The sequence below is a fragment of the Mixophyes fleayi genome, chromosome 6 (genome assembly GCF_038048845.1).
Source record: "Mixophyes fleayi isolate aMixFle1 chromosome 6, aMixFle1.hap1, whole genome shotgun sequence".
Lineage (NCBI taxonomy): Eukaryota > Metazoa > Chordata > Amphibia > Anura > Limnodynastidae > Mixophyes > Mixophyes fleayi.
The window spans coordinates 146,623,757-146,649,016 of NC_134407.1; positions in this window are offsets into that span (position 1 = coordinate 146,623,757).

A 25,260-nucleotide genomic window follows, 5' to 3' on the forward strand; every position below is an offset into this window, starting at 1 on the left:
AGTTTGCATGCTCTCCCCGTGTTTGCGTGGGTTTCCTCCGAGTGCTCCGGTTTTCTCACACACTCCAAAAATATACTGGTAGGTTAATTGGCTGCTATCAAAATTGACCCTAGTCTCTCTCTCTCTGTCTGTGTGTTTGTTAGGGAATTTAGACTGTAACCTGCAATGGGGCAGGGACTGATGTGAATGAGTTCTCTGTACAGCGCTGCGGAATCAGTGGCGCTATATAAACAAATGATGATGATGAATATGATGATGATGATCGATACTTACTGATGTTTTGATAAAACACAGGAATACTGCTTTAAAACTTATTGAGAAATATTTTATTGATATCTGGAAATTGCTTAAACCACCTGAATACAAAAGCATTTCAAGATATTAATAGGCAATTAAATAACCATCCAGAAAATTGGAAAAGTATTGAACAAGGGCAATATAAATTTGACAAAGATAATGTGAACTATAAAATGGATAACTATAGAAATTAGAATTGTTTACATACAAGGTCCCTTCTTCTGGCATGTCAGAACAGCAACTGGGGGGGGGGGGGCTTATGTTTGTCTGCTGCTCCTCTGTGTCTGGTTTGTGACATGAGAGCCTAACGCTACTCTACCAGCCCATCAATGGCATTAACAATATGGAGAACAAGCTGGGGCATTGCACCACTAGTCAGACAAAGTATTCAGGAAAATACATAAAATACAAATGGTAACAAACTTGTTGCCTGAGCAGAGTTAGATTAAATAGCCAAGTATGTGATGTTACGAGTGTGCTACCATGACAGCAGATGGGCTCACACTCAATAGAACGGTGCTCATAGATGTGGCTGCAAGTTGCCCTATACCTTCTTTCTTGTGGTCCTCTGCCACTATTAAAAGTTTCAATTAAATGTGGTCCCCAATTTTCCAAAATTGTTATAAATTATACAATGGGTAAAGTGCCTTATATTATTTTGTAGTAGAATTACTTGTTCTTCTGATGTTTCTTATTACTTTTTTTATTTAAATTGAGGTTGGAATGTAGCTAGCAAATCAAATACAAATGCAGGTATTAAAAATATAAAAGAGCGATACGAGGTTTGCTAAATCTTATTAAAATGCAGCATTTCTTCCATCACAGGGGCTCATTTAGAATTGGATGTCTGTTTTGTGTAAGACATGCATTTCCATACTGCACACACGCACCAAAAATACATCCATATATAGACTTTTGCATAGTATTGACTTGCGTCTCCTTGCATCTTCAGAGGTGGAAGGTGGCAATCAGAGGTGGGCAAGCATAGGTCAAGTACAGAAAAGCTGGGTACACACTACAGGTTTTTCACCCAAATATCATGCCAATCACACGATAAACAACTGTTAGGTCACATATTGGATTAGTGTGCACAATCCCACAATGTTTTATCGTACCAAAGCACCTCCCATTGTTTGATTTGATTTTATAACCGGACTAAAATCTCTAAAAACAATAAAATGATGTTGGGCAAATTCAGCAGTGTGTACGCACTCACAACCAGCAGTGTAGACAGATCTCCATAGAGTTTACAGAGTCATGATCTTTTCAGTCGATGGTAATGACAGATGAAGAGCACAGATCTGAAGGTAAATCTTGTAAAACATGTATAGATTGTACACATGAATCAGCATGCTGATCGGGACTTCAGTCATTGGTATAATCGTTAAATATGTCGCATCAGGGATAACTTTCTGTAGTGTGTAGCTTAAGGGTGTGTACATGTAATTGCTACACAATTACATGCTATATTATATGATGTTGCTGACATCCATTTGCATTACATAATTAATATTTCCATTTAGACTACTGCAGAAAAGAAGATTCCCATTTGATTTTTAAAGGGGAAAACAACCGATGTTTAAATATCATTTAAATTACAATTTTGTATTTGTGTTTGTATTTAATTCCATTTTATGTGGAAGATGTAAATTTCACATGTATTAATAGCACTGTCAAGACACAATTCTGTTTTGTACATATGTGACACATGATTATATTATTATATTGTGTACGAATAGGATAATGAATTTACTAAAGTTATAAAACCCACCTTTTTCTTAAAGCCTTTCTGTCTCCCACTTAACTTCCTACCTTAACGTCTGCCTCCGTCCCCCTACTCTCCCTCTCTCCCCTGCGTCTCTCTGTCTGTCTACCCCTCCCCTTAGATTGTACGCTCCTTTGAGCAGGGCCATCTCTCCTCCTGTTTCCACCACTTTTAACTCTGCTCTCCAGCTACTTAGCCCTCCTCCTCAAGGGTCCTCCACCCCACGTCCACTCTCGCTCCCTCCTCCCCCCTGGGAGTCTCCCTGTCTTCCGTGCCCTCCTTCTTGGGCCCCATCGTTTGCGGATCCTCCCTCCCCCCTTCCCCGCCCTCTCTAGCTGTGCATTGAGCTGTCTGAGTTACTGTGCTTACTGTTTACTGTACTGTGCTGTCTCCCATTGTAATTTGTATGTCCCTGTACGGCGCTGCGGATGCCTTGTGGCGCCTTATAAATAAAAATTAATAATAATAAATAATAATACTACTAATACCACTTTCATACTGCCGCCCCGGCAATATCCCGGGTTGTTAACCCGGGATATTGCCGGGGCACAGGGCAGTATAGATAAGAAGATTCCCGGGTTGGGCGGGTTCATACTGCACCTGCCCGACCCGGGTTTTAGAAAAAAAAAAGTGTAAAAAAAGATTTTAATTAAAAAAAAATACATAACAAATGTTTACTTAACTTATTTTCAGCCAGCGGTGTCTCCGGTGCGTTGCCAGCTGTCAGGGGGACCTCTGGGTACTAAAATGACGTCATTTCTAATGGACTATGACGTCATTTTAGTACCCAGAGGTCCCCCTGACAGCCGGCAACGCACCGGAGACACCGCTGGTTGAAAATAAGTTAAGTAAACATTTGTTATGTATTTTTTATTAATTAAAAACTTTTTTTTTTACTTCCACATTTTTTTTTTTTTACAGTATGAATGGTGAGACCCGGGAATTACACGGGTTGCACCATTCATACTGCATGCGAGCGGGGTCCAACCCGGGAATTACCCCTCGCAAAATCCCGGGTCTAAGTCCCGGGATTTTAGACCCGGGATTTTGTGGTTGGACTATTCATACTGCACCAAGACCCGGGTTTTTCAGCGTGCCTCTGCAAAAACCCGGGTTTGTGGTGCAGTATAACTAGGGTATAATACTGCCAAGCCACATCTCTACGCTTCTCCTATACTCTCTGTACTCTATCATGGGACAGTTATTACACCTGACGTACATCAGGTGCAAGTGCTGCTGTTTTTGAGTTGGACTCATCTTGAAGTTTCTTTTCCACGTCCACCACTAAATAGGCTCAATGTATCCAATACGGCCCTTGATTACTTTTCCCCATTCAATACTGCCATCACTGTCATCAGTGTGACATGCCTGTTGCATGTAGTTTACAGTAATTACATATAGATGAAGTACATTTATTTTAGTAGACACTGTGCCATGTACATAGCATGTGACTTAAATAATCAAAGTAATTCACTGCTAAACTAATCAGAAGATAGTGTGGATTATCCACTTAATCCTTATTCATGGCCAAGTGTTCCCTGCAACAATCTCTACTCTATTTCTAGGTATTCCAGCCTCGGTGATCAGATGTTATCTTGTTGGGTGGACTTCTGATCCCTACAGCATCCTTCCAGACATATTTCTCATGTATGTAAACCACCTGCTTATTTACTTGGACCCCCATCGTCCTGTTTTTCCAAGGAAGTTATCTCATTCACCAGATTGTCGTCAGTTCAGCCCATCCAGACACGGCCAGAGTCACAGGCTAAATTCTGCTGCAGGATGGAGACTGGGATCATGGTCCAGTACAGGATGTGAGGTCTTGGTGGATGTCCCACTGGTCAGACACATTGGTTAATAATAATTAGTGACAATCACATCAGCTGGATATAGAGAGTGGCTACTTCACCAGCTCTGTAACAACAGTTCCAAAATGTCCCACATTGTTCACTGTCATCTTATCTAAACACTGTTTATTGCCTGGATATCTGTAGGTATGTTCAAGGTCTTGTGATACCAAACAAGATCATAACATGACACATGGCACTTAGTACTTTTTAAATAACAACAAGATGAATAATGTTATAAGAAATACTTATTAAATATTGCTGAATAAAACAAGTAAACTCTCTTGTCAGAGATTCATTCAGTTAAATCTATTGCTTAATAAACAATGTTTCAAAGCGATTTAACTATTACTAGTCTGTTGTAGACTATTGAATGAGCATGTTAAACTCGGTGACGGACACACACACACACACATACACACACACACACACACACGCGCACACACGCGCACACACACACCTTAAAAATAAAGGCTACATTATCTAATACAGCAGTGCTCAACCTTTATTTTAGCTAGGGGTACGGTAGCCAACTTTTATGGATAAAAATATTGGACTTCCTATAACTGTTATGTTTTTGCTCTCTTAATGATATTGGTACAGATTCCCATTTGTAATGGCCAGGTAGCAGCCCTAGCTTGGACTCCATATGTTGCTGTGCCATTGTTAAAACAATGTAAGGGGAACATTTAAAGGGGCATTGTCTGTTTTTTTCCTTGAATTCTCTGTCACCTCAGAGGTGCTGGAGATCTGGTCTCATCCTTACTTCTAGGTGGTCTTCAACCATTAGGAGCTTGAAAGACATGAAATAAAGACACTCCAATGTCCTCTCACAAACATGATTAATTAAAGATCTAAATTCATACCTCTCAACATTTGGGAATCCATCATCTGGTAATGGGGTGCAGCAATGTCACGATGGCGGTGTGGTCACACCTCAGGGGAAAGTTTAAAGCAATAAAGGGGTTGTCCTAAAGTGTTACATTTGACTTTGATGTGATGTTTTCACTGTTCCCATCTTGTGCCTTTTACAGGTTAATCTGCTATTCTGCAAAACTAGGTAGAGATTGCTTTTACAGGAGAGGTTCCAGAGGCTGTGCAGATGTTATGCACTATGAGGAGCACAAATAAACAAATAAGAAAGCATTGCAGATTCACAAATATTGCCATTTATTCATGATCTTTAGAGAATCACGGTCACAACCTGGCTGGAGTGTCAGATGTTGTTTAAATAGTTTGATGCAAACCTTGTCCTACTTCATTTTACAATTCCTTCAGTAGGAACAATAGAACTAGTGAAAGTTATGAATACCGTGTTTGACATGCACTTGTTAACTAGCGTTTTTACTTGTATTTGGGAGGTTGTTGAATGTCTTTTGATTAAACAGGCTTTACACCATAGTTGCCAACCTTACCAGGTTGGCCTTTAGGAGTCTCGGGTGGGAGGTGGGCGTGAGGGGGTGGGGCTCTGTTAATTGCACCATTTTGGCCTCGCCCCTGTGATGTAATAACGCAAACACGTCATTTTACAAGGGTGGGGCAAAATGACGCTTCAGAAAGAATTGCATCATGGAGGCTCAAAATCTGCCCACTTCACTAGGAAATGGGCAGATGCGGGAGAATTGCCAGCTCTCCCGAGAGTCCGAGAGACTTACCCGGAATTTGGGAGAGTTGGCAAGTGTGCTTTCAACACATTGGAAAACATTTTTGCAAAGTCAGCTCATACTTGCCTACATTTGGCAAGTAGTATCCGGGAGAGGGGCATGTCTAGAGGACGGAGGGGGCGGGGCACTGTGAATTGCGCCATTTTCACCAGGAATCACTTCATTTTAGCCCCGCAATTGCAGGATGCGGGAGATTTGCCAGCTCTCCCGGGAGTCCGTGAGACCGACCCGAATTTCGGGAGTCTCCCGGACATTCCGGGAGAGTTGGCAAGTATGAGTTAGCTCAATGCACCCAAAAGCAAGCAAAATGCGAGTGGGTATGCAGAAATTGGAAGAGACCTATTCACAGGTGTTGCACTACCTCATACCCACTAACATCATACTAATGAGTAAGAGGCATAAAGGCACTGAAAAACTCAATAATGTAATTTTAGAAAACCTGCTAAGACGGGTTTCTGACACCTCTGACCAAGTCATGTCTATTTGTGAGGCTGTGTGTCTACCCATAAAGCAGCCTCCCTAGATGCAAATACTTGGTAAACAGCTGCATTTGTGCAAAATCAGGCACTTGACATCAGAAAAGAGCATTTTTGCAGTGATTTTACTTTTCTATTGCACTTTTGTGAATGAGCCTTAGGGGTAGATTTATCAAAGCTTCTAAACAGGAAAAGTGAAGGTGTTGCCCATAGCAACCACTAAGATTCTAGCTATCATTTATCTAGTACGCTCTATAAAATGATAGCTAGAATCTGATTGGCTACTATGGGAATTTCTTCCACTTTTCCTTTTTAGAAGGTTTGAAAAATCTACCTCTTAAATTTTCATTTTCATGAAGAAACCAGAATAATGATGTAGAGTTTTGATGACTAATTTAGTTTTTTACACATTTGAACAGTTAACAAAGGTTTTGTCAACACCATGGAAGGGTTAACAGGATGACTAGATGAATTTACAGTGTCTTCATGAGCATCTGAACTATTACCCTCAATATGAGCTATAGCAAAGATCAAAGGTTTTACAGACAGAATAAAAATAGCTGCCAATAAACCAAAGTACAAACACCAACAAGTAAAATTTCATTAATAAACTCAAGCACTTGTTTTACTCCATAACAGGAAATTGCCTGCATTTTGTGCTAACAGTACTGCCTAAGACAACTATTCACAAAGTCCTGGCTAACACCAAACTGATCAATAATTTTTATTTTTTTTAAGTTACCAAAATGACTGTACAGTAAGCTTAAGCAGTCTGTGGCTCTTCAGCTTTTGTGGCACTACCAGTCTCAGCAAGCTCTGCCACTCATTGGCTGCTACCACAACAGCTGGAAACCTTAAGCTGCCTAACTCTGCTCTACTGGAACGTTAACATTTTCCTACCAATCAAGACGTAACTTATGTTATAGATTTAAAGATGTATTAACTTTAGTGGGGAACTCTACCTTCAGAGAATTCTGTGGTTGAGATAGATTGTCTATTTTCTTTGCCCTTACGTACAACCGTTCTGTTGTGTAAATACCATTTTATCCAGAGCATAGACATTAACTTGTTTTTTGGTGTTTCCAAGGGCAACAAAACTAAACGTCTGTCTGGACATTGCCTTGAATTCTCTGAAGACAGAGTTCCCTTTTAAGTTAACTAAAAAAAAGTGTCCTCCTCATGTGAAAGTGTACAAGTGTACATTTCTAAGAATGTATGCACATTAAGACCCGTTGAAAATGAACGTCCAAAAATAATCTTTATAAAAATTGCACAGATCTGTACAATGATAGTTTCTATAAATGTACCCAACATTTACCATGCTTGTTCTCTACCAAGTGTAGCATAAGCACCCCATTTTTTTTAAAGAATCATACTTACCTTTTTATCAATATCGAGCTACAGTCCTGGGGGGATATTTACTAATATGCGGGTTTGAAAAAGTGGAGATGTTGCCTATAGCAACCAAACAGATTCTAGTTCTCATTTATTTAGTACATTCTACAAAATGAAAGCTAGAATCTGATTGGTTGCTATAGGCAACATCTCCAATTTTTCCAAACTTTAGTTTAGTAAATATACCCCCTGGTCCCTTTTGAAAAGGCCAAGCAGATTTTTTTGCACTGAATTGTTGGTGATTGCGGACCACCCACTCACACAGGAGACCGTCGTCACTGCCAAGACCAAGAGAAAAATGAGACATAACCTGCACTGGATTACAAGTTACCCTGTTCCATGCAGTTTTACACTACAGTAAGTTTCTGTTTATTTTGTTTTGCTTACATTTATATATGAAACTATGAAGCTTAAGGGTGGCTTATGTATTCCTAATGGGAATTTCTTTTTATTTAACCTTTCTTTATTGAGGGATAAAAAGGAAACAGCAAAATGAATAACAGTCTTCCTAATTTTTCCTTTACAATAAAATGTACAGTGTAGCACAAAACAAGAAGTGATGGGGGTTGGGAGGATCTTCGATGTCCGCGCTCCTAGCCTAGGGGGTTGCAGAAGTTTTCATGTGTAGGAAGATTCAGTAGAAAGAATGGATGTAGAGAAAGTTCTCCAATTTGCCTTTGCCAGCTTCACTGCGGTGTGGTTACCCACTTTGACAGGGAAATAACCATGTACCACTTACCCCAGGCTCCAAAAGTACACATACATCCTCATTGAGGGCCTGATTCACCCAGGAATGCTAAATGAATGTAATGTGCATTTTTTTTAAACGCACGTACATTGGGCATACGTACGTTCATATTCATGGTAGAGCGTATATAGGCAATAGGTTCCTTGATGAATACGGTACTAAGTCACTTACATGACTTAAAAACTGGCGCACGTAGCAGTGCATTTTTATTTGCCCCTCTAATTCACTTGCAGACGTACATTTGTGTATATTTGTATTGCTGATTGACAGAGGAACGCACAGGCGTGCATTTCCTTCCTTACTCTCATAATTATTAACATAGTTTTCATACTAACCATGCTTATTAATCCTTTGTATGATGCAGTATGTATGCTGTTTGTATGATATTGCTTGCTATGAAAAAAACATATAGAATTAACCTCATATCTTTGTAAATGTACCGGACATTAGTACACATAGGGCCTCATTTAGAGTCGGACACAAAGTCCATTTCAGGCGCATTCTGCACATTTCCACTGATGGGGCATGCGCAGTAAGCAACGGTTCCCTGCGGTTCCGTCTGCTTTTCAGACACAAGTGTACCAAGCAACAGCTTGCGTCTCAGTATGAGGAAAAGGGTGGAACACGGAGTTATGTAGGCGTGACTGTGAATAATTCAGATACTATAGGCGTCTACCCGCAAAAACGACCCTAGTCGGATCAAGACACAGGCGGAACACACGTCAAACAAGACTGAAAAAGTGCGGCAGGATTTAGGTGGCGCAAGCAGTTAGCTAGCTGTGGGAACTGGTTGCAGATTGGTAGGGTATTACGAGTGGGACCCAACTGGGGTTGCATACCACTCGTAATACCCTACCAAGCTGCGGCACACTCCCACTCCTATTCTTTCATGTAAGTCTTAGACGCACCTTGCACCAAGAAGTTGTTAAGAGGGTCCTGATAAGGGCCATAATGTTTAAAGAAAATAAAACACACACACACACACTGTTTGTAAAACAAACTAACTATTTTTAAAATCAAATTTGTAAAGTAAACTTTTATAACAAAATAAAATAAAATAATATTTTTCAAACAATTTTACATTTTCTCCATTTATGTATTTCTTTGCTACCTGGAAAAAAAATCAAAAAACATTTTACAATCGTAATCTTATTACATTGTGTAAACATATCTTAGCTTTACGGATGTAGTATGTTCACAAATTTTTCTAGCTCAGCAGAGTTCAGAGGTGCTTCATTAAGTGAAAATCTCTGCAAAAGTACAACTTATTCTGTACACAGTAGTAGCCAGAAGACTGCATTTTGAGGGGACATTTGGGGGAATAACGTGCTAACAAACACTTATTAGGCTCATGATTTCAGACACCTGTCGAATGGCAAATATTGGCTAAGCCTAGGCAAAAACACATTTATTAAAAAAAGACTTTCCAAGGCCTACACTTTTATGCTGCAAACAAAATTATTGATGTTAGACTAGATTATTCAATCAAGCTACTTAGATTCTTTTATCAGGGGCATGGGATTGGCTCACTGTCTCCTCTACTTGGGCCTCCTCCACTTGGGCCTCCTGTGCCTCCTCCACTTGGGTGTCCTCAAGGGCCTAGGAATGGGATTGGTGGTGGGGTTGAGGAAGGGAAACTTCTTGTTCCTTCTCCAGAGCCTCCTCCTGGCCATACTCCTGGGCCTTCTCCAGGGCCACCTCCTGGACCTCCTCCTGGCCCTCCTTCAGGGCCTCCTCCTGGACCTCCTACAGGGCTCCTTCTGGGTTTCCTCAAGGTCCTCCTGCTGGCCCTCCTAATGGCCCTCCTCCAGGGCCTTCTCCAGGGTCTGCTCCAAGGCCTCTGATTTTGGTGGCATAGGCGTTCTGTTAGAATAAATATGACACATTATTTTTTTAATAAATGTTGTCTCACACCTACATAAATACATACTTATAATGTTAGGTTTCATATGGATTTGACCTGGGAGGTTTATATTAATCAAATACACATTCTGAAACTTCACTTTTACATAGCAAGCCTTGTGGTTTGTCCAATGAAGGCTGCTACAATCCATATAGTTTTGTATATAACTAAATGGGCCAGGTGTAAGTGTAATCATATGTATTTATTATTAATTATGAATTTACGCCTCCTAATCTCACTCCTCAATTCCGCTAGGAGCTGTAGTTGCCTACTCCTGAGGTCGATCCATCGGCACTGGGGGTTATGCTGTTTAAGGGGGCACACACATTTATTTTACATTTATTTATTTATTGATTTATCTGCCTTACGGGACGCTGTGACTGATACACTTGCCCTTAATTGTATCAAGCGCAGTGGCCCCGTAAGGCAAAGAGGTGTGTCTTACAAAGTGTGTGCATTTTGCATAGTATTCCGATTCAAACAGATCTTAAGATACGGACAGCTCAGAATCCTATTTAAATTAGGGGATGCAATTTACACTTATGATGTAAGTGTAAATTGTATCCAACTCTACAACAGGCCCTCAGTGCACTGAAAGTCACCTGTTGGTAAAATACTAGTACTGACGTTGGAGGTTTGTTGAGTCTGTCCTCTACAATTAAAATATACCCATTATAAACAAGCCAATATCCATCGTAAAGGACCCAGTTTAATTGTTAAGTTGGTAACTCTTGGTCCAGGAAACAGGATGAAAAAATTGGAGGCACATATAACTGTTATCTTCAAATCACATTTTACCAACAGTCTATGTAATGATCCTGCTGAAATTATTTTGAGTACATTTATATGATACTGGACCAACATATTTAAACAAAATTTTTTAGAAAAATTCAGTATGTTATTTCAATCACAGCAAAATTTAAAAAAATATCCCTTTCTTGTTGGGTATAGTAAGACCCTCATGAGAAATCCAAAACAACAAAATTGTATTAAATTTAACATGGAGAATAACATTTGCATAATTATTTGCTTTCTTGTGTAATATTTAAAGATAATATAGATGTATGTAAAGATATTCTGAAACTTTGGATCAAAGGAAGATTCCAAGGGGTATATTTACTAAACTGCGGGTTTGAAAAGGGTGGAGATGTTGCCTATAACAACCAATCAGATTTTAGCTTTCATTTTTTAGAATGTACTAAATAAATGATAACTAGGGGCATGATTCATTAAGGATCTTAAATGAAGAGGATTCTTATTTCAGTCTCCTGGACAAAACCATGTTACATTGCAAGGGGTGCAAATGAGTGTTCTGTTTTGCACATAAGTTAAATACTGACTGTTTTTTCATGTAGAACACAAATACTTGATAGTTTATTTGTACACTGAAATTTAAAGTTGATATGTGTATGCTACATGAAAAAAACAGTCCTTAATAAATCAGGCCCTAGAATCTGTTTGGTTGCTATAGGCAACATCTCCACTTTTCAAACCCACAGTTTAGTAAATATACTCCCAGGACTCTGATACACTATAAGGTACAAAAAGTCAAAACTAATTGGTATATTTTAATTTAAGCATAATTTAGCCAACGATATTAAAATAAACTGTGTCATGTATTAAGTGGCCTCTCCATTTTGGGAGAGTTCATTTCTTCACATTGAGCTTATGGGAATGAAACATTTTAACTGAGTCTTTCCTGGCACTAACTCCAGAGCCATTAGTCTGTTGTGTTAAGTGTCTCAGACCTCAATTATGCCCTGATTGTTTCAACACATTAACTTAATGTGTTTATCACCAACACAGTCCCAGCTTTATCCAGTCTGCCAGAGTCACTCCCGGGGTTAAAACTGTCCTGAGAAATCCAGGTCACAAGGACAGGACTTCCCTGTCTGGGGTCTCATTCCCATCCAGTTCTGTACCATGTCTGCAGCCGCCAGCATCTCTTGCAACTAGTTCAAAATAGAATTTCCCCATTACCTTATATATAAAGACAGAATCTTTTTTAAATGAAACCAAGGAACAGTTTGTGGAGGAGCAGGGAGTTCTGGAATTTGCCTGTTAGTGTGACACACCAAGTCACAAATATGCCAGAGATTAGGCTGCCCAACAGTTGGGTAGAACCATCATCATCAATTTATATAGCGCCACTAATTCCGCAACGCTGTACAGAGAACTCACTCACATCAGTCCCTGCCCCATTGAGGCTTACAGTCTAAATTCACTAACACACAGAAACACACACAATAGGGTCAATTTGATAGCAGCCAATTAACCTACCAGTATGTTTTTGGAATGTGGGAGGAAACCGGAGCACCCGGAGGAAACCCACGCAAACACGGGGAGAACATACAAACTCCTCACAGATAAGGCCATGGTCAGGAATTGAACTCATGACCCCAGTGCTGTAAGGCAGAAATGCTAACCACTTAGCCACCGTGCTGGGCCAGTGTATGGGCAGTTTATGTCTTATAAATTTATCAAGCTGCGATTTTCCGGCGGGTTTGAAAAGTGGAGGTGTTGAATATAGCAACTCCTTTATCTTTTAACAAGAAGACAATATGAAAACAAAAGGGCAGTGCAGATGTTGTTTTTCTATGTCTCCTTTCTTTATGCCCTTATTTACAGATTATCACCTGAATTTGAAGGCCAAGATAGTCATGTATGAATAGCTGAAATTACATCTCTACTCTTGTTTCGATGATGAAGAATCTCATTTAGCTTAACATCTAACCACATAGAACTACAAGAATTTACAAGTCAGTCGTAAGAAATACAGTGGAGAAATTGAAGGTCATGAAAAACCAAATATTTTAGGAGAAAAATGGCAGGATTAAATTAATGAAGGGTATGATCACAAAGTGAAAGTAGGTTGGACTTTTCACTCTTTCATCCATGCACATGTTCAGGTAGTTCCACAAACCTGCAGAACTCTGTGCGGATTGATTTCACTGGGGGCAGTTCCTGGGAAAGGGAAAGTGGGCATCCACCCTGAAATGTGCTTGGTGGACAAGAAGGCACACTTGTGCAAATGAAAAGTACATGTCCACATTTTTTGCTCATGAATGAGCTTTAATATTATACTTGCACAATTGAGTTTGAATGGCGAAGTTGTGGGGTTATTGGAGGATTGGGCTCTGGCTGCTGTGGCAATTGCTCCCATTATACAGGTATAACAATGTGAATATAGCACATTATGGGGGTAATAAAGAACATCGGAAGTGTGCATCATTACTATTAGTATGGTAATTGCAGCACATTGCGAGCAGAAATCTGTGTTAGAATTACCATACTAATAGTAATGATGCGCGCCCCGCATTGTAAAATTCTGTGCATTATTCTAAAGAATAACGCGCGGAATTAAATGTACCCATACTTACCAACTTTAGCAAGTTGGTTTCCGGGAGCCTGCCGGGGGAGGCGGGCGTGATGGGGGGCGGGGCTCCAAAATGTGCGTGATTCACCGGGAATCGCGGCGTTTGGGACCTAATTCTGCCCACTCACTAGGAAGAGGGCACTTCCTAGTGAAGTGGGCAGATCCGGGAGATTGCCACACTCTCCCGGGAGTCCGTGAGACTCTTGCAAAATGCGGGAGTCTCCCGGACATTCCGGGAGAGTTGGCAAGTATGAATTTACCCCTATGACCTAGAATAATGTGCACCTGTCATCAACACATAACAGAGGCAGACTTTTAGTGGGGCTAAGTCAATATTCATGAGAATGCAGTTTATCAACTCTCTAGGAACCAGTGACTTTAGAGGTCCTTACCCACAACATATCTAAGGTGACACCCTAGTAACCAGATTAATGTTACTATAGCACATTTGTAATTTGACACAAAAGAACCGCAATGTACTTTATATGAATAAGATGATGTTAGTACTTCTTATGACTACATTGTAATCACTGTCTGCATACAAACTATCCCCAGTTTCTTCATTAACATCCTTATTATATAGCACAGACAGCCTGGTCCTTCTCAATAGGAAGTCCTGTTTGTGCAACAGCTGAAGTGCTGTATTAATCTATTGTTTAAGTGAAATACATAACAGCATTGTTTATGTAAGGAAATTGACATTTCCATGAGACTGGCAGCATAGAAGGGCACTAGATGTTTAAGTGATTACATCCTTTATGGCTGTACTGGAACTGGAAGCCATCACAAAGGTCATCTTTGTGTTTTGTTTTGTTTTGTTTTTACAATGATGTTCTGTTATACATGTTATCATGTTATTAATATGCTCTCAAATAGATAATTATTTAGGGAAACATATGCTTGGAAGCTACCTATACCTGTAAATTGTTCAATCATTTCCACATTTTCTATAGTAACTATTATTATGAGTCTTCTGTGAATTGCATTCCCACAATGTAAACACAATGTGTGGCTTGTCCATAGTTGCCTACTCTCCCGGAATGTCCGGGAGACTCCCGAATTTTTGGGAGTTCTCCCGGACTCCCGAGAGAGCAGGCAAAAATCCCGGAACCAGCATCTCCCCGTTGTTGTAAATGTGGGGGTGGGGCTAACCGCGACATTGTGGCCCCGCCCCCTGCTACGATTGGCCAGCATTTCATAAGATTGACAGGGGCAGAGCCTAGCGGCACACCACGCGTGGCAACGCCCCCTCAACGGACCCCCTCCCGGACAGCGGGTCTCAAAAGTAGGTAAGTATGGGCTTGTCTCTTCTGAGCCCACCAGAATGCTGGCCATACTGAACACAGGGAGATACAGCTAGTCTGGCAATGAATTAGAATGAATGAGCTTTACTCTGATTCACTGCTAGACTGTCCCTGTACTACTGAGGTGCAGAGTCTCATGTGAAAGACTAAGTTGCAGCTCTGGAGAATGCTCAAAATATTCAGAGGAATGTGTTGCTAAGGGGGTGGGAAAATGTTGTTATTGGTGGCATTGTTGCAATAGTATGATATTATTACTGAGGCAACCTAAAGGTGGGAAGTATTGCTACAACAGAGCTGGAGGGTGGGTATGTGCTACAACAGAGCTGGAGGGGGGGGGTACGTGCTACAACACAGCTGGAGGGAATATGTGCTACAACAGAGCTGGGGGGGTATGTGCTACAACAGAGCTGGGGGGGTATGTGCTACAACAGAGCTGGGGGGTATGTGCTACAACAGAGCTGGGGGGTATGTGCTACAACAGAGCTGGGGGGTATGTGCTACAACACAGCTCGGGGGAATATGTGCTACAACAGAGCTGGGGGGTATGTGCTACAACAGAGCTGGGGGTATGTGCTACAACAGAGCTGGGGGGTATGTGCTACAACACAACTGGGGGGAATATGTGCTACAACAGAGGTGGGGGGTATGTGCTACAACAGAGCTGGGGGGTATGTGCTACAACAGAGCTGGGGGGGTATGTGCTACAACAGAGCTGGGGGGTATGTGCTACAACAGAGCTGGGGGGTATGTGCTACAACAGAGCTGGGGGGGTATTATTATTTATTATTATTATTATTAATTTTTATTCATAGGGCGCCACTAGGTATCCGTAGCGCCGTACAGGGACAGACAGAAACACGATACAGGGTGAGACAGCACGGTACAGTTAACAAAAAGCACAGTAACTCAGAAGCTCAATGTACAGCTAGATGAGAGGTGAGAGCCCCCAGCGGGGTAGAAGGGCAGGAGGACCTCACAGAAGAGACAAGGAGATGGAGAGCAGAGTTAAGGTGGTGGAGAACAGAGGAAAAGGAGGCCCTGCTCGAAGGAGCGTACAATCTAAGGGGAGGGTAGGATGAACAGAGACGCAAAGGTAGGAGGATGGAATGGGGAGAACGGAGGCTGAGACAGAGAGGGGGGGAGAGGAAAAGGAGGGAGGTAAGAGGGGGACAGGAGGGAGGGCAGGAGTGGGAGGGGGTAGGCGGAGACTGGGAGGAGGACAATTACGTGGGGGACTGGAGGGCTTTAAGGAAAAGGTGGGTTTTTAAGGCCCGTTTGAAGCTGGACAAGTTGGGGGAAGTTCTGATGGAGCGGGGCAGCGCGGGAGAAGTCTTGGATGCGAGCATGGGAGGAGGTAACCAGGGGGGAGGAAAGGCGGAGGTCGTTAGCCGAACGCAGAGGGTGGGATGGAGCGTGAATGGAGATAAGGTTGGAGATGTAGTTGTACCCATAACTACTGATGTTAGGTTTGTGTTAGTGACTGATCTGCATAAACCTATTTCATTTGCATATCTTATTGTTAGTGCAGGCTTTTTATTCTGTGTTTCATTGTGGCTGTTTGTGGAACACCTGTTCTTTTACTGGCTGGCAGCATGTAAATGATTTATTTACTTCAAACGCTTCTTATTATATTACATCTAATAATGTTCACACTTATACATATCCAGTCAATTCACCACTTCAACAAACAAACATATGTTTTCAATTAAGCAACGCACATGATATTTAAAATTGCCCAGATCCAGCATTCAATGATCAGCCCAAATAATCGGACCAAAGAGTGTGGTTGGCTGATGACCACTCATACATGCAGATTGCATTTATCAGATCTTCCATCATGTCACATAAAATCTTTTGGATTTTGATCCTCATGTTCAGTGATGTGGGGCAATTTGGTTGAAAACCAAAACTGTATGCCCAGTTTAAGCCAAAGATGGAATCATGTCTAATACTGATAACATCTCATAAGACTTAAACAGTTCTCTATGACACATGCTTGTGGCAAATAATTAGCCCAATATTGCAACGTGTGTAGCTTCAAAACTATTGCTAAGTCCAATAACTGTTCAGTCACTCAGCCCAAGCACCGAACAAACAGATCTTGTTTTACTGAGCAGTGATCCTGTAGCTCTCCTATTGGACCAAGTGACTAAAATGGATGCAGACTTTGATTGGTCTACCTAGAGCAAATAGAAGCAAATAGTGATCATTTGGATGTGTCAAGATTCCTGGGTGTTTTTAGACTGTTATCATCTGTACGGAAATGTTGCCCATTCAAGGGCTGCGAATAAGATACTTGGGGTATATTTACTAAACTGCGGGTTTGAAAACGTTGAGATGTTGCCTATAGCAACCAATCAGATTCTAGTTATCATTTATTTAGTACAGTCTACAAAATGACAGCTAGAATCTAATTGGTTGCTATAGGCAACATCTCCACTATTTCACACCCGCAGTTTAGTAAATATACTCCTTAGTCATTCAGACATATATGCTCATCTTCTTCAACCTAGCCTGTAGGCTGAGGATCAAGTTCCCCTACCTGTATGTTATCGCCTCCATGATGATGAACGTCAGGCTACCGGTTTACGTAGAAATTCACTAGTATCCAGATAGCTGCTGCAAAAAGGAATCATAACTGGATTGTTTTTTAATGGCAAAAACTATTTGTTTTTTTTTGTTTTTGGCTTAAGGTGGAGAAAACCATCTTGTACTGTTTCCAGACCAAAAAAATAAATAAAATATGAATCTGTAAAAAAACAAACAATTACAACTATTTATATCTTTGCATAAAAATAATATTATGTCAATGTATTGTTATGATTAACTCAAGTATTTTCATAGATATTACTGTTTCCGCTGCTTATTATCTATTTATCATCTGTTAGTGTAGACCGTGCACCCGCCTGCTGTAAATTATCTATATAAATCATACATGGAAATTTGAGGAATGGTCACAGGCTTATTTACCAAATGGTCTTAGTAAAAGCACAACAAAAGCTGCAATTTGCATCACAGCCCTTAATCTCCAATATATCTGTGGGTTTTATCAACTTCTAAGGGAAAAATTGGCATAGAAAAAATACTGATGGAAATCATTTTATTCTATAGAATGTAAGTACCGTTTACAAACACAATAATTTACAGTGACGTTAGACCTGATTTATATGGACGTTATGTGATGGTGACAAAGTCACCACATATACGGGGGAAGGGGTGGGGGATTGTTCTTTCGAGTTGATTTAGGGAACCAAGCTATTTGTATCTGGTGTAGAAGACACTGAGTGGGTTTGTCTGCAGATTTTCTGACACAGTCATTTGTCATTGTCAGGCTGAGCCATGACATATCACAGCTCCTGACTAGGCAATGGTTAGAGAAACTAGTAATGTAGAGACAAAGGTAAATTCTCCACCTACACATGGATATAAAAAGATAACATATTGCCCATGGAGATTATTGCCACAATGCTTTACTTTCCCTGACATCTCCAACTAGTCAGGAGTTTTTCAGGTTTATTCCATAAGACTTTTCTAGCTTTGAACTAAGCACTAAAAAAGTTATTTTTGCAGTCAAGTAATTGCACTAAGATTTGATGTTGTTTCACAGATTACAAATCCATTGTTCTGAGGCCTGTATGACAAAGGGTTAGGTAAACATTTTGGATAGATAAGGTACCCCTGCTGACAGCTCCTAGGCCCCAGTGGTCCAAGCAGAGTATCTTCAGCCCAATGATAAATTAGGAGACTTTCAAAAGAAAACCAGAAGACGCCAGGGAGGGCATGAGTGGAACTGGGTGATTGTCAGGAAGATCCTAATGAACACACACATGAGGGCTGTTATCTCTTACACTCCATGTAAAGGGCAGAGGAGGTGTCAGTGAAAGTAAAATCCCAGTGCTGTGTGGAGTGTGTACTTTCAGTGGACTTTGCTACACATACAACTTAGAATAGCTTCTACTTCTATTTGCACTAAACATACGGCAGAGTGATTTATCAGTTTCATGTATAAAACCTTAGTCACTTACAGTGTTATGTATAACCTAATACACAAAGAAGACTTAGTTCTCACATGTGAAACATCATCTAATTTAAAGCTGTCTCTACTTTGTAATAATATTTATTGCTATTAGCTAATATTTGTAAAAGCATACAAAGTCCTTTTTTTATTTTATGTTCTTATTTTAGTTTTATGATTAATAATACATGCAGTTTATTTGCATAATTATGTTTAGTGATATCTATCTATATATATATCATACTTGCCAACTCTCCCGGAATGTCCGGGAGACTCCCGCATTTTGCGAGAGTCTCCCGGACGAGTGTGACAATCTTCCTGAAAGGAAGTGGGCAGAATTCGGTTTAAACGCCGCGATTCACCCGGAATCGCTGCGTTTAGCCCCGCCCCCACTGTAAAATGACGCGATTTGCGTCATTCCGTCGCGGGGGCGGGGCCAAAATGACGCCCCGCCCCCTGCACGTCCACGTCCCAGCCGGCATCTCCAGGACAAAGAAATACAAATGTTGGCAAGTATGATATATATATATATAAATGTATATATATATATATATATATATATACACATATATATATATATATATATATATATATATATATATATATATATATATAGTTTACATAGTCAAATTCCCTTGTGGAAAATGTAATGAAGAGTATAGAATTTGTTGTATTTTCTAGCATGCAGAGTTTCTCCCCGTGTGTGCGTGTGTTTCTTCCAGATTCTAAACTTCTCTCCCACACTCCAAAAACGTACTGGTAAATTAATTGTCTTTAGATTAAATTAACCTGTGTGTGCAGTGTTGTAGGGGATGTAGATTGTTAGCTCCAGTGGGGCAGGGACTGATGTGAATGATTATATACTCTCTGTATAGTGCTGCGTAATATGTGGGCACTATATAAGTAAAGGTTAATAAAACAATAATAGTGTCCTAAGTCACCTGACCAAATTTTCTTAAGAAAAAAAATACTATGTTAAATCATCAAATAACCATGGTTATTTACTGTCATGGTATTTTTTACCATGCTAAATCTATTTTGTGTAAATGTAATTTGTTATTTTTTTGTTATTTATTTGCTTACTTTTAATGCTGTAAGCAAAGCATGTTTATTGTATTTTATTTAGCAAAGTAGTTTAACAACATTACATAATGTGTAAGCAGGCAACAATATGTATTCACCTTGTAAAGTCAAACAGACATGGGAGAGGGGAAAATAATAGAATGCATCATTTTACTTTGGACTTAACATACGTGCTGCTCACATATACATTAGCCGGTAGTGGAAATAATATCAAGTACAGTTTATGATTTAACCTTATTTAGGAACTATTATGCAGTTGCTTTTGTCTTTAATTATGTACTTGCTCACATAACAGGTTTAGTAATGCATGTTATTTCTAAAGAAGTTTCAGAAATATATCAGTTGGATATGTAAATGTATTTCTTATTTTAAAACTGTATTTATGTATAAAAGCAGAAACATTATTTTTATAATCACATATATAAATGAAAAACAGGGCAGTGTTATTTACCGCTGAGTTGTTTTCCAATTTTATTTATAAACACAAGGTTAAAAGCAAACATTATATAAAAATTAAATATATGAAAAATTATACAATATTATATAACATAATTAATGTAAAAGCTTTCAGTGTCATTGTGTCTTGTTTTTCAGTTACTGTAGCAAAAGCTATCACTTATGTTACTTTGGCTGTTTTACAACACATGTATTCACTATCTCACACACATAGATAAAAAAATACACATATAAAACATTATCAGTGTATATTTTATCTGTGCACCTAAGATTACACAGAGTTTAATTATTTATGCTCTATTCTGGTTAATCCACAAAACCAAACACCTTTATTTATTCATTAATACAGTGCTCCTTAAAACAAATGCCAAAACTGGTGTTATAGCAAAGGGTGGAATTATTGAGAGGGTGATAAATTAATGAATATATCTGAATTAACTTTCTTACAGAGAAAATAACTTGTGGCAAGTGAGGGCGGCATCCTAAGGGGTATGAAAAATGAGTACTGTATATAAAGCAGTTACTTATGTAATATATTTTGTACTTTGTATGTTAATTATTCTGCTTTATTATGTATGTATATTATACATGTATATGTAAATATATATATATATATATATATATATATATATATATATATATATGTATATATAAATATATATATATATGTTTATATATATATATATATATATATATATATATATATATATATATATATATGCTGTAATATGTAGAGAAGCTGATTATTTAACTCTATGCCTGTAATAAATAATGTTTAGGGTGTGTTTTAATTCTTCTCCAAACCAGTACAATAAGGGTAGCATTGCTACCTACCGAGGGAGCGGAGCATTATAGATCCGCAAGCTCCCTGATCCTGGGTGCTGCTTAAAATAAACTTTTCCACAGGTTCCATGTTTGTCTCACAGCCCCGGCTATAAATGGGTATTTAAGGTGTTTTGGAGGAGGAAGGAGATTTGGGGTGAGAGTGGGAGGACCAATTAGAACCTGCAATAATGAACATTTCAGCTTCTCATTGATCCACAGCTCACAAACTTGTTCTGCAGCTCTTTTAAAAAATAAAAAAGTATTTCTGCAGTAACACCTGCCATGCCATTTATTTAATATATTATTCTACTACTAAATTTATTTATTTTGTAATTCTTGTGGTATTACAAAGAGCGCATTTTACTAACTACTAATCTACTTTGACATTTGTAATTGATCCTGTGTTAGAGATTACGCACTTAGTCATTATTAAGATTTCTCAAGTAGTTTTATTCTAGTACTTCCCATTCCTTAAGTTTATTAATTTCTATCAGATGCATCACCCACCTGTGTCACTATGGAAAGCAGATCACAATGTAGACAAAATTGTGTGTCTATCTGTGCAGTGGACTGCAACCACTTTGGTATCTGTGCACATTTCCTTCTTGTATACGTTTGCTCAGTGGAAGCTGCCACCCCAAGGCGGGGGTTGCACAATCTCTGTGGCATGCTGAAATTGTCAGAATTATGTCTATCTGCTGCCATTGTATATCTATCACGAATGTGCCCACCCATGTCATTAAGCTATCCTTACCTCAGTATAAAAGTTACATTTCACACTGACACAAATGTAAAACAACTCATAGAAGAGATGGAAGAGAGTCGATAGAGGTGAGTATGTGTGTATTAAACTATTAAATTACACAGATCTGTATGTAATGCACAATGAAAACCTGTGCAGAGCAAATGGATTCCCCAGTGTTTAACCTACACTTCTAAACGTAACGGTCCGGACACAGAGTTGAACGCAACTTACGGCCCAAAAAAGTGCACCAAAAATAGTGTGTTCCAGCCCATATATTGATCAGAAGCCGCTAGCTGGTGTTTGTGATTGTCATCATCATCAGTGTGTATTTGCACCAGCCCCATGGCTTCTGCAAACAAAATAGCTGTAAAAAAGTTTTTTGTGGGAATGCACAGAACGAAATTGCGCAATTTACGCTATGAAAACGGCCATAAGGTCAACTCTGCATTAGGCACAAATTGTTTATCATACTTGTCCACTCTCCTGGAATGCCTGAGAGACTCCCGAATTCCAGGTAGGTCTCCCAGAAATTCCGGCAGGCCCTTCTCTAATATCCTGTCCACAATTTTTCAGTGAATCGCATCATGGAAAAAGTTGACAAACCATAGATGATGTTACTATTGCTGTCTTAGAGAAGCACTTGAGCTAGGTACACACTACAAAAATTTCTTCCGATGTGATATCTTTAATGATTTTACCAACGACCTAAAGTCCCGATCAGCATGCCGATTCATGAGTACACACACTAATAAGCTGTTTGCACAATTTACCTTCAGATCTGTGCTCTTCATCTGTCATAACCATCGGCTAAAAAGATTGTGACTCTGTACACTCTATAGAGCTCTGCCTACACTGCTGGCCATGAATAGTGCAGAATTTGCCCGACATCGTTCCATCGTTTATAGAGATTTTTAGTCCGTAAAATCAAATCCAATGATACAATGTGCCTTGGTATGATTAAACATGATTGTGGGAGCATACACACTAATGCAATAACGGTCATTTAACCTAGGATTGGCCTAATAATTGGGTGAAAAACCTGTAATGTGTACCCAGCCTTACTCCACTGACAATCTGCCTTTCATGAACTTTATTAACCAAATTCACAAATGGGAGCCTAATCGCTGTCTAATTAAATGATTTACATCACACTATATCCTGACCTGGTTAACATTCACTTGTGAATTTGTCTGTCTCTACATTTACAAAGAAAGATTTCTTTTTATAATGTCTGTGTTTCTAAGTGAATCCTTAATGAATAATGTAGAGTAGATAATATCCATCTGAAGTCATAGTAATGTCAACCAGCTATTGGAATATGGATTATATACTGCAATTTTATTAACAGATTTCACATTAATAACTTGTGGAAACAGATGCATATATTGTGGATATTAAATGGAGTTAACTGATTTTATATAGCTCCTCTACTTGATTTTTCCTAATGCTATCTATTTCACCATTTTTTAGACCTAAAAATAATCTTTAAGAGGACTATTAATAAGTACTGCCATTTAATTTGGCATTAGCAGAGCCAAGCCCACTTTCTAAGCTTTTTTTTTTTTTTAAAGTTAAAGACCACATTAGGTTCTTTGTGAATAGTTTGTTCATTAGAAACCCTCTAAACATCAACAACGGCATTGTTCACTAATGGTGAACAAGTGTGAATATATGTTTGATCACACTTTACACCATGATTACAATGGTGAACTCAACTTCAGCACATGCAAAATAGTGATTAATCACTATAAGAGCTGTAACTATACTCACACAGGGGAGAACTTCTGATATGAAATGGATGCGGATCTCATCATAAATTACCAATAAAATCCAACTTGTATTCACTGCAGCTATAAGCAATGCAGGATGGTCCATGGGTGCTGCCGTGCTCTGACTGCTGCATTCTCTAGCTTACGTACCTTGCTTACATTCACAACCCATATGTGGGTGAACATTTTCATTAACAAAATGAACTATCTGAATATCTTAATACATACAATAGCATTAGAGCTCTCAGTGTCCTCTCCTTGAGTTCTCTATGGCACAGGGATAAACCAATACAAAGCATTTCTATTATTGTACACCCAGTTAACACCCTGAGCCCTATTCTAAGAACTGAATAACTTGGTGCCAGATGGGGGCTGCGGGTATGTAATAAAGAGATAAGTAAGGGAGTAAGTGAAAAGAGAGGAGTTGGGATGGAACATGAAATGAACTGAAACCGGGGGGGAGGAGATGTGATTTTGTGGTATTCAATTCCTGAGTTGATAGAAAAAAAGGGTTCATTTCAAAACATTAAGATTAACTTAAAGGAAAAGTCCACCTTGGTGGATTTTTAAGGGTTAAATGTGCAAAATGGACCCAAACAGTGTGTTCTTTGAACTGTAACTCCTAGGATATGTCTAATAGTTTTAGATACACTCTGTAGCCAATTACATCTAGCACCTTTGCTGCAGACCCTCAGTCTATACTGGGTTCCCAGTCCCACGGATGCATCACAAATATCAGACATCAGTTTTAAACTGACTAGTGCGAATAACTGATGTACGCCACTCACTTCAAACCGCTCACTGTTATATGACGCAGCCATGTGTGCGGCGCATTGACAGAGGACTGCATACATCTGGCCCCCAAAGATAGAGAGTTTTCACCAGAGGTGTCAGATATACTCTGCTAGAGAGTGTGTTCAGCCAATAGTTAGATGTAGGATAAGTCTATTCTGCACATTTAACCCCTAAAAAGTTTACATAGTATTTTAACTTCAGTGAATTCATCAAATATATACATTTAGAGTGTGAATAGACTAAGATGCCCTTTCTGCAGTTGTACCATTTGCCTTACACAGCCAATATCATGTTCTGTCTATGTTATAAAACTGAAAGTACTATGCTACTTTATTCCATTATGTAGTTTGCAGTTATACCATATACGGGCCTGTCTGTGTTGTATGGTGACAATATGCAATATGTACTGCTCTGTAAAATGTTTCAGGAGATTAGTGGGGCCTTATTGTACATTTTACACTGGGACTCAGAAATTCTAGTTTTACTACTGATTATATTTTACTGCAGGAAGACCAGGGGGTATATTTGCTAAACTGCAGGTTTGAAAAAGTGGAGATGTTGCCTATAGCAACCAATCAGATTCTAGCTGTCACTTTGTAGAATGTACTAAATAAAGGATAACTAGGAGCCTGATTCATTAAGGATCTTAACTGAAGAAACTTCTTATTTCAGTCTCCTGGATAAAGCCATGTTACAATGCAAGGGGTGCAAATTAGTATTCTGTTTTGCACATAAGTTAAATACTGACTGTTTTTTCATGTAGCACACAAATACTCGATAGCTTTTTTGTACACTGA